The following is a 12,039-nucleotide window of genomic DNA, read 5'->3' on the forward strand; positions in this document are numbered from 1 at the left end:
TTCCATGCATTTTGTCAGAGAAAAATTATGTAATTCTGAATCGATTGTTTCAACAAAATTACAGACATGGACTCCATATTTTGGTCATTCATTAATTTCACTGTCTGAAAGAACTAGTCCATTAGCCAGTGCTTGATGCAAGAGAAAGAATGAAGAACTGATGGTAGGAGAGCTTAGCTAACATTTCTGAAAAAGGCTATGATAGCAGCTTTAAGTAGAGACTGAAATGTTTTGCTCAAAAGGTCTGGAAACTCAACAGGTTGATCTACAGAAGGCTGATCTATAGGTTGGCCAATAGCAAGAAGACTGGCAGCTCTTAGAAGCCATGTAAGTTGGGTGGTAGAACCTGGATCCATAGATCAGGGAAGAGAAGCCATGAACTCCATCACACAGGGGTCTGAAGACACGGGATCCACAGCCCAGGGAGTAGCAGCTTCTAGATCCATAACCCAGGGAGCAGCATCTGATGGACCCACAGCCCAAAGACCCAGAATAAGTTATCCGGAAAGGACTGCAGAGCGTGGAGGTCCTTGGGTGGTAGCAGGACATCCGGCGAGGACTGAATACCACACGGGAGGGCTGACAAGTGCTGGGAGAGCAGAGGTCAGTGCTGTAGATCAGGTTGCTGGTATAGGAAGAGCCACAGGAGGAGCTACAGGGGGAGCCTGGGTAGCACAGGAGGCCCCAAGGGAGCGGGAGGAGAAGTTTCCAGAGCAGCAGCTGTAGGACATGTTGACAGGATATGTGAGTTCAACTGAGTTACACTGAGGAGAGTCTCTGTGTTTCAATGCCATGATCAGGACTTCAAGTATATTTATACTCTTAGACCTGGATGTGTCACTATTAATAAGATGTTTCCTCTTCCTTGCTCACCATTTTATACAAGCATACCTCTCTAGATTATCGCTTAAATTTAATTTATCACATCATCACATACTTAATTATGCTTTAATCACTCACACGCTTAGAAGGAAACTACTCAGTTTCTTTTCCCTGGAATTTGCTGTGATTTGACCTTCAAAGTTATAGGTGATATTTCCAAATATCCTTCTTATCCATGTGTGCAGTGTGTCCTGGTCCTACCAGGTAGAGTTACATAAATTTTCCTTCACTTCCATTAGGCATCAAGAGCATCAGTGGCTATTATTCAAATTAGTTTGGCGTTTTCTTCAAAAGCATATGATAATGGATTTCTCCAAATACTAACTATATTCAGTAGTCTCACCAATCTAACAATTGAATCTTTTACTCTTTCTCTATTTGAATTAATTCATATAATTCCTGAAGAATCTGAAAAAATATATATATATATAAATATACATATATAAGTATAACTGAATCCTTTTCTGTACACTTATAACTAATAGAACATTGTAAATTAACTATGCTTTAATAAAAAAATCCATATAATTCTTGATATCTATTAATTTAGTTTAATTAAATTGTGGATTCATTGGCAAAGCACTCATGCTGCCTCTTCTGTGATACACTTGGCTTTCTCATGTCTGAGTTCATGGTCAGAATAAGGAACTAATAGAATGCCTTAAAAAGAGTGGAAGCCTAAAATGTTTCCTTAGAGGATGTTCTTTTAAGAAACAATAGATATAGCTCTTTGAGAGATACTTTGAATAAAAGTGTTTGCTAGACTTGAGTATCTTCATGTATTTTCTGATATATCTGCCTTGTAGTAGGCACTATTCTCTGCTTATGCCCTAAATCAACTCATAGTTTTGTTTTTCTTTTGTTTTGTTTTGGTTTTTGGTGGAAGGACAAATTCTTAGCAGCAATTATTAATTTATACCTAAAGTTTCGGGAATGGTTAACATTTTCTGAAACAACTAACTTGAAGGATTAGAGTTACATGGGTCTTTACCATCCTCTAACCAACCCATACATTAAAAAAAAAATTGTCCCAGAGAGATTTAATAAATATCCTTTAAATTGTTCAGTAAGACTGAAACAAAACTGAAGCTTGAACTATGATCTCCTTATGCAGAGTCAAGATTCAAATACTCTGCAAAGATAAAAGCAAATTCAACTTTAACTTGTCTCAGAAATGAATCTATTAAGCTTCTTTATACTAAGATATAAATTCCTAATAAAACCTTATTTATGTCTCCTCAGCCTATTTGCATTGAATAGCATTCAAGAGTAGAATTCCACGCATCACTGGTCTTTATACATTTTAAAGTATATTTTACTTTCTAGCCTAAGAAAGAGAAAAAAAATCCAGTATAATCCATACTAGATTAATGGGAAAAAAAGAAGAAAAAAAGGGCTTTTTTAATCTGGTACGTGCCCATTTGTCTTTCTTTGAATCTAACATTTTATTTGGTTTAACTAAGGGAAATGGCATTCACAACTGTCATTGGAAAGAGAGCTCTTTAACAACCTGGAAATTAAGTTGCCTTATCCCAAAGCACGCTGCTTCAGAGCACTTAGTTACTTTGTTTTACGATTATCTCTCCCATGCAGAATCCAACGTGTGGCATGCATCACATGAAGTGCCCTTGTGCAATACTTAAACCATCACTCTGATTCACTGAAGTAAAATAAACTATGCTTTATGAATGGCTACCTATTAAATTTACTAAAGATGTATGAGTCTCTTCCAACACATGGGATTCCTTAAAGTGTCAGCCTTTAATTCCTTTAGAATGGATAATATTTACCTCTTTCTATTAATTGTAAGCTTCTGCTTAAAAAAAGGAGATGTTCTAATATGCAGAAGTTCTTGCTTTTTCAGGCCAGCTCTCTGTGCTGGGAATTAACATTAAAATAACTTGGGAATAAGTCAATTCCAATTAACATTCCCCCCATTCCTAATAGGTTAACACTTTTCATTAGAGTCATTTGTGCACTTTGTACAAATACTAATTAATAACTCATAAATGCTAATAAATGTGTCCTTCTAAAAGGAGGAAAAAGCAACACAAAATTAGAGTAGCTTTAATAGTTCAGAAGTACATACTGGAACTAATAAAATACTCTGTGTGCTCTGTGTACACAGACAAAGTGTTTAAGTGAAAAAAATATCACTATCTGGACAAATCAGAGGAAAAATGCCACATTGTAAAACTTTTTTTTTTTTTTGAGAAATAGAGGAATACCAACATTACATAGAATAGAACAAACATTAGAGTACCCACTAGTCATAAGTAGCTAACGATCTGAATGACCTGAATAGTGATGGTTTGTCCAGGTCACCATGTTAATGTAGCTTGGTCTTAAACGCTGACAGTCTCTTTTATCATGTGCTTCCAGAGATTTTTGAACATCTTTCTAATTAGTCAAACACTAGGCAGTAATAGAAAGAGTAAACTCACATGCTTCAGCCTATACCTTTTTCCCTTCCTGTTCACTTTTCTCCTGTGTCCTCAAAACTGCCTTATCTAGACCTACAAGATCCTTATATTCCCGCTCCCCAAAAGCTGTTCTTCATAACAACTATTCTTCACTAAGATTTAAAAAAATTTTTTTATAAAGTTTTATTTTTATTTCTTTGTTTCATTTTTCACTCATCTTATTTCTTTTATTTTTTATTGTTTTTTGGCCATGTCATGCAGCATGTGGAATCTTAGCTCCCCGACCAGGGATAGAACCTGGGCTGATCAAACCTGGGCCCCCTGCAGTGAAAGTGGAGTCTCAACCATTACGCATACTTTCCAAATTTTTTTTACCCAGGAGGTGATCCATCTGTTAAGCATTATTGCTAGGTATGGGCTGAAAGACCATTTCTGGATAAAGGACTTGAGATAAACCACTTGACCTCTCTGCTCTGGACTCTCTCCCAGGCACTCATACAAGTCTGCCCTGGGCTGCTACTTCTGCAGAGGTCATCCTATTTCATTGTTAGAGATTCTCCTTGATACTGGTACTCCTCTTGTCTGATGGCAGCTTTTTCCTGCTTCAAATTGACCCGTTTTACATCTTCAGAACTGCTTCATCCATAACTTCTATTAGAAGTGAAAAGGCCAGGGTGCCTGACTTCTAAAGGGTTCTATTTACAGACCACCCTGATTTTCTTGCACTTGCATTTGCCCATCAAAAAGTGGAAACCATCTTTAAAAAATAAAGTGATACTAATATACCTATCCTCTTTCAGATAGTCATTCAAATCAACTTTTATTGCTTATCTTTATTAAAAGTTTTTTTTAAGAAAACAAACATTTTCTGAATCCTATTAAACTTGATTTTTTCAAAGTAGAATACACACTCCTATTAAATAGATGCCCCAGTTGTCCTATTGCCACCATTTTTTATGGACATGCATGGCCACTGTTCTACTTCCCTTCTTCTTGGTGCCACATTTAGTGGTGCATTATTAAGGGGGCAGGAGGTGGTGATAGGTTTCATCTTGCATTTTAAGTGAGACCCTTCCCTGGGTGCTGGATGGATTATTTAATTTGCTGGAAGCGAGTGAAAGTCCTCAATCTTCAGTTTGCTTGTCAGTTAATGAACACTTCTGACTCTTCTAAGAGGATTTAAAAATATCTAACACCTGTTTCTAAAACTTAATTCTTAAATCTCCATCTTGAAAATTGTAAAGATGTTCCTAATCTGGAAAAAAATTCCTAAGGGCCCAGAAAGTGTCCCTTATTCATATTCAACCCTATGGTTTTTCTTGTTTGTTTGTTTTTTGTTTTTTTATTGTTTTGTTTGAGTTCAGCACTGTGGACAGAACAGAAGCAGAGCCTAACTAGGAATTGAGCAAAGCACAGACATATTTCACAGAATTAGATGTTACTGAACCTACCAAGGAAATGCTAGTGTGTGAAACCATGGATTACAGTGTCTGATTTGTTACACTGATAAAGACAAGTTTTAGTGTATTGTGATGAAAACAACACTGAGTTACAGCACTTTACTTTAGGCTCATGTATCAGAGGCAGGACTAGATGACTGCTGAAGGTCCTGACAATGGCTCAAATCTATGACTCAAGGGTAAAATTCATGTTCTGATTATTCAGCCTCTGCAAGTTTTCATATGACTACATCTTGGTCTTTATTTTTTCCCTGTTTTTTTTTTTTTTTTTAAATTGAAGTATTGTTGACTTACAATGTTATATTTGTTTCAGGTGTACACCATAGCGATTCAATATTTTTAAGATTATTCTCTATTTAAAGTTTTAAAATATTGGCTTTATTCCCTATCCTTTGACTGGTTGTGAAGGAAGAGGTACATTCCCTCCCTAGTGAAGTTCAAACAAGATTCTAGAAGCACATGGTCAATTTGATTAGAGAGGTTACTGATAACAAAGATTAAGGAAATTATCTATTTTTTGGAGAAAGTATGAGAGATCTCCAGAGAAACAGAACCATATGTATGATGCATATATACAATGTATATGTGTGTGTGTGTGTCTGTGTGTGTATGTATATAAAATAGTGTGTCTTTATACAAGAAAGGTATATAATATATAGATTTACATATGTGTACATATATATAAGTGCATGTGTATACAGAGAGAGAGATTTATTCTTAAAAATTGGCTCGTGATTGAGTGTGAAATGTACAAAACAGGCCAACGGGTTAGGAATTCAGCCTGCTGTGGCAGCCTTAAGTCTGAATTCTATAACACAGCAGGCTGGAAACTCAGGCAGGGTTTCTATGTTGCAAGCTTGATAATTCCTTCTTAAATAAACCTCAGTCTTTGCTCTTGAGGCCTTCAAATCATCGGTCAAGGCTCACCCACATTATGAAAGGTAATCTGCTTTACTCAAAACCTGCTCCTTTGTATGTCGATCACAGCAAAATCTGGATTAGTGTTTGGCAAACAACTGGACACCATATCCTAGCCAAGTGGAAACATTAAAGTTAACCATTACAGATCGTTATTAAGGTATGAAACAATACCTGCAAATCAAGTATTATCAGGCATTAAAGTGTTAGCAAACAATGCTTTCATCAGAAAAATGTAATTATTTGTCACTGTACTATGTTCTCCTTTTGTTGATTTAGTATTTATTCATTTGTTTCAATAATATTGATAATATGGAACTTGTGGAAATCTCAATATCTTTGAGTCATATGGATCAAGTTTTATTTAAAGTTTTAAGCTTTACAACCTCAACAGCACTTAAAAAGAAAGAAAAAAAAAAGAGGCTCTCAAGACAAGTGTTTTGCAAAGGTAAAGCACTGTCTGGGAAAGACATTCACCTGGTTTACATATATAAGAAAGAATGTTTCAAAATATTCACAGTCGGTGCTATTAAATGTAAACTAAATCTATAAATACTCTAAACCTCATCATAATCATGAGGTTTATGTATTTATTTACCAAAAAGTACAAATTAACTTTCCATAATATTGAAATGTTTATTATAATAGTTTCAAGAAGTGTTGACTTTGAAACATGAGACTATAAATCTTTGTTATACAGGAAGACACGTTTGTTAAGATATATTTGTGCACTTAAAGTTGTAAACTATATTTGCTATTTGCTGTAGGATGTGAATTTTCACTCACTATACTGTGATTAGTAATATTTCAACTATGACATCACTAAATTAATTATCATTAACTCATGTAAGCAGTGGGAAAGCCCTGGAGAGTTCTTTGCAACTAGAAACATATAGGAAAGCATTTTTAGTTCTTAAAAAATAAAAGCAGGTAAAATAGGTTTGATGATCTAATGATTAATTGTTGAACACAGTGCAGAATCTCAATTTTCTCTCAATAAAATAACATTAGTGAATAATATTTAATAAGTGTTTTATATGGGCCAGACATTGTGCTAAGCATTATAACGGTGAACAAGGAATGCCATTTAACTCACAGTAGTTCTATAATAATTTGTATTTTCTCACAGATGAGCAGGGACTATATACCTTCAGAGTTTTATCTGAGTCCACACTCTTCACCAAGTATTGTCTCAGTAACAAGGAAGGTGGATGAGAATGGTGGGGAGGGTTGACAGTAAAAGATTGGAGTCAGGCTAAAGAATAAAGAAATATAAGAAGAAAAAGTGAGAAATATTAAAATAATCAGGATTGGGGAACACACAGGACCTATTTTTTGTTCCAATTATCCAATTCTGTTGAAAATAAGTTTTACCTAGACTATAGTCTGTGTGTGATTGAACAAAATCAGAAAAACCAATACCTAAGATCTACTACCACTTCATGCCACCCCAAGCTTCAATGATACCAAAAATGTTCTAGATTCCTTAAAAGAAAAAACAAAATCTTCCATCCCGATTTTTTAACCTATTACAAATTCTTAAATCTTTCCTGAATATCTTCTTCTTCTTTCAATACAACTTTTGATTCAAAGAGGTGAACTTTAGATCCACCTCAAATAATGATACTCATGAGGACTTTCTAGCTTTTCTCTGACAAAATCGCCTTGGTTCAAATATATTCAATAGCATTACACTTTTTTGTGTGTAAATCCTGAAATTTATTTTAATTTCTAATGTACATGTCATAGATAATGAGCATACAAAAATCACAAAAAAGACAAGTTTAGGACTACTAATTATCAGAAACAAGCTCATACAGGAGAAAGCATAGACACAAATACCAAGAAGTTGAGAAAATTTAATCCCAAAAGTCTTTCTGGGTACAGGGAGATGAAAGAAGGGGGATATGGAGTAGCATAGAGGTTAGATGCAAAGGAGAGAAAGTAGAAACTTCAATATGTATTAAACAAGAAAATAAACAACCAAAATAAGCAACCACATGCCAGGAATTTTACATATACAAACTAATTTAATTCTCCTACGAAATACATGCCATTATCACTTACATTTTCCAGATGCAGAAGAAGAGACAAATAAAATTTAGCAACTTAGGTAAGGTCATTTCTTATAAGTAATAGAATTAAGAATCAAGTTCAGATTTTTTTACTCCAAATTCCATTCTTTTCATTCAGTCATTAATTATTCATTCTACTCATTTCATTTGCTCTCATGAGTTTCTGACACAGAACAGGTATTTTATTAACTTTGAACAGATAGGTTGATATGTAGATACATAAACAAAAGAGTGAATGAAGAAAGTCTGAATTATTACTAGCAAATCCATTCCCACATTCTCCCAGACTCTGACTTTGTTAGGGGCCGGCAGTATATTTCTGGATGACAGGAACTGTATTCTGACCTTAGGCTGAATTTGGATTCTGCTTCTTTGAGATAACACTTAGGTCTCAAATGGAACAGCTGGCAAAAAAGAAAGGTCTTTCCTCAGCACATTTCTTAGGTCGTACTCATTGCTTTACCTCACAGGCATGGTGAAAAGCTAATTATTGCTTGGACTTTTAAAAAATATCTTGCTTGGGGCTCCAAGTTTGGATAGAGACCAAGAGAGAAAAATAGAGAAAAAGGAGAGAGATAATTAAGAATCTAACTATAACAATGATTTCAATATCTGGGATACCTGGCTTACATGCTCTCCAGAAATTCTAACCATGCAGTTGCTAGGCAGAACTTAGGAGAAGCAGGACCGATGTGTGTTCATGCCAAAGAAAACCAATTAAAGGTGCATAGAACACCCTGAAATACATATGTAAAAACATGAACCTGATTTTTGTGCTGTTAAGCACAAAATTTACTAAGCAAATTATTGTAAAATAAACTGGAATCTTTCTATTCCTTTGCGACATCTTAGAAAGAGATGATCCAGAAAGCAGGGAAAATAAAATGTGTTCTGACAAAGGGACAGGAAGAGAAGGGATAGACGTGGGGAGAGAGAGAGAAAGTGAGAGAGAGAGAGAATTTCAGAAGGAACAATTTGCAGATTATTGTAGCCTGAATTTTGGGTGAATTAAAAATCTCTAATTAGTGATAAAAGATGGATTTTAAGGGTCTAATTCTTGGAAATTTATAGGCAGCTCCTGAGTTAGAAGATCTGAAATTTCCTTAGTAATAAAGTTTTTAAAAATTAGTTCTTTGAGGTCTTAGAAATGTATCATGCTGACCTTTAGACCTCTGAACACACATTGGTTGGTTCTCTTCTAGAGAAATAATAGAACTGCCAAAGAGGTGCAGTCCATCACTAGAGGTGGGGAAGGACCCAGATCCACAGACCAGAGACTGGAAACCACAGAGTGCACAACCCCAAGCTCACAGTCTCACCTTTTGGATAGACTGGTGAGGAGGGGTGCTCATACGTGGGCACAGGATGTCTGGAAGTTTCCCTGGTGGCCAGGGCATAGGGAGTCTGCAGTTCCTGGGAAGGGAGGATCCCCCTTTGACAGTAACATCCTCACTATAACTTGATTACATCTGTAAAGACCCTATCTTTCAACAAGGTCCTATTAGGAGGTATTGGGATTTAAGATTTTAACTATGAATTTTTGCAGGGGCACAATTCAACTCTTAACAAGAGACAAATAGTCATTAAAAGTGGAAAAAAGGCACTTTACAAAGTTGGAAATATTCTATTAAAAAGACATTATTACACTGAGATTTCAGCATTTAAAATGGGCACTGGAAATTTTTCATTCAATAATTTATATTTTAAAATTAAATACCAATAAAGCTAATTAAATTTCAAGCATTTTAAGAGAAATAAGTAGAAATGCTTAACTATTCTAGAAAATAAACATAAGCCTCAATCCTAGTCAACCAATGATACAAATAGAAATATTTCCTTGAGAGTATTACCAGTTTAAAAAATTAAACCAAGATGAATAGCAAATGAAATAAAAAGAAAGGGAAAAAAAGAGAGAATGGAAAGGAGAAAGTAAGAGATGGATGGAGATGAGAAAGAAAGGAAAATTATAGAAGGAAAGATAAAAGAAGCAACACAGCATGTGAGCACAGCCTGAAATCATTCCGTTAGGAAGTCATTTATCACTGGTTTTGAACTGCTGATTAATCCCATAAAGGTTTAAAACAGTGCTTTCTGCATAGGGTTGCAATTGCTTTGCTCTTAGTTTTAAACAAATGTATTTTTTGAAATCCCAAGTTTCTCATTTAATCAGAGACATTTGGCTCTTTTGCTAAATAGTGACTCAGACAAAAAAAATGTACCTAAGAGATGTACAGCAGTGATTCTTAAAGTTGATTCCTCAGCACCATGTGGGAAGTGTTTTTCTTTATTTATTTGAGCAAAGATTTATGTATATTCCATTCTAACTTCCAGGCAGTACTCTGGATATTTTACATGCATTATGTCCTCTAATTATCATAATAACCCAATGAGGGAGGTACTATTATTCCCATGTCACAGGTGAGAAAAGTGGGGCACGAAGTGCTTAAGTCAATGGCACAAGATCATAGTGCTGGAAAAGGAGGTGTCAGGGTTTGCCTCCCAGGGGTTCTGCCAGCAGAGCCTGTGCTTAAGCTTCTACCTTACATAGTCCCTCAACTGGGATGGTGTGTCCCCTCCCCAGAGCTACTCACTGTGCTGGTGGGATTCCAAGATCTATGTTTTATCCTACCAGAGTCTAATATCCTGGGTGATATATATACACAATGGAATATTACTCAGCCAAAAAAGAATGAAATAATGCCATTGGAAGCAAGATGGATGGACCTAGAGATTATCATATAAGTGAAGTAAATTAAAGAAAGACAAATACCATGTGATGCTATCAAGTGATGATATCACTTGTATATGGAATCTAAGAAATAATACAAATGAACTTATTTACAAAACAGAAATAGAAATAGGTCACAGACATAGAAAACAAACTTATGGCTACCAAAAGGGAAAGGGGGGGGGAGGGATAAATTGGGTGTTTGGGATTAACAGATACACACTACTATACATAAAATAAACAACAAGGTCCTACTGTACAGCACAGGGAACTATATTCAATATCTTGTAATAACCTACAATGGAAAGAATCTGAAAAGAATATATATATAACAGAATCACTTTGCTGTATACCTGAAACATTATAAATCAACTATACTTTAATAAAAATTTTAAAAAATTAAAAAAGCATAAAGAATATGTTATGGATATTTTTGAGTGATAACATTCAAGTGGTTTTTATGTATTTATTTGTTGCATGTCCGTGCTTTTCAAATTTTCTACATGAATACTTTTGTAATAAGAAAAGCACAATGAAAACACCATAAATTTTTAAAAAATAGATAAACATCAAGGTCCTACTATATAGGGTAGGGAACTATATTCAATATCTTGTAATAACTTATAATGGAAAAGAATCTGAAAAAGAATATTTGTATATAACAATCACTTTGCTGTACACCTGAAACTAAGACTAAACATTGTAAATCAATTATACTTCAATAATAAAAAAAAAAGATTCTGAGTGATCAAACGCACTCCATTCCAGAATGTCCTATATGTTTGTTTGTTTTATTTAAATTCCAAGTTTTTATAAATAACTCAAATCCTGGTTTTAGAATGTTTAAAATTCAATAGAAAAAAAGATGATAACGAGAAAGCAAGAAGGAACCCTATGCATAACCTATCCCTAGAAATAAATGGGCTAAACTGTGCTTTACAGCCCTTTAACCACTCGTATCCAAATCTTAGTCTACTGTGTCTAGGGCAGAACTCTCTGGGCACCAGCACTGTTGCCAGAACCAAATTTTAGCATCATAGAATTTCAGCACTGAAATGGGAAGATGAATAGAGTTGAGCAATTTACACTGCAAGTTAAGTGAGAAAACCAAAACAACGATCCTAAATTAGAGCTTTCCCAGGTGTCAGAGCTCTCTCCAGTTTTCTCCAACAGACACTGAGACACCATGGCCTCTGTTATGTCTGCATCTCCAATCATCCACCCACTGCTGTGCTCAGCCAACTGTGCTTTACAAAACCAGTCTGCTCCAGAGAAAATTGGGCTCCATTCCTGTCTAGGGCTCAGCCTAATTACAAGGGTGAACAGCCTAGGAAACAAAGAAATCTCAAGTATCCTCTTTGGATGAACAGAAAGCTCACCCAATCCTATGTTACCTTCCAGAGGTTAGATGAATAAATACCGAGTAAATGTGGAGCTGCCTTCTGTACGCCACACATCATGCCTTCAATCAGCAAAGACTTTGGGAAAAAAGAAATGAGGCAGGGGATGTGGACACCCCTGGATCAGGAGGAGGCCAAACATCCTCAAAGTGG

General features: G+C 35.3%; 1 pseudogene; it reads right to left on the reverse strand.

Annotated features, from left to right (window-relative positions):
* Nucleotides 1-252: 252 nt before the first annotated feature.
* LOC130830430 (keratin-associated protein 13-2-like) lies at nt 253-731 on the reverse strand (annotated as a pseudogene).
* Between the last annotated feature and the right edge of the window lie 11,308 nt (nt 732-12,039).

Source organism: Hippopotamus amphibius, chromosome 10 (assembly GCF_030028045.1).
Source record: "Hippopotamus amphibius kiboko isolate mHipAmp2 chromosome 10, mHipAmp2.hap2, whole genome shotgun sequence".
NCBI classification, from domain to species: domain Eukaryota; kingdom Metazoa; phylum Chordata; class Mammalia; order Artiodactyla; family Hippopotamidae; genus Hippopotamus; species Hippopotamus amphibius.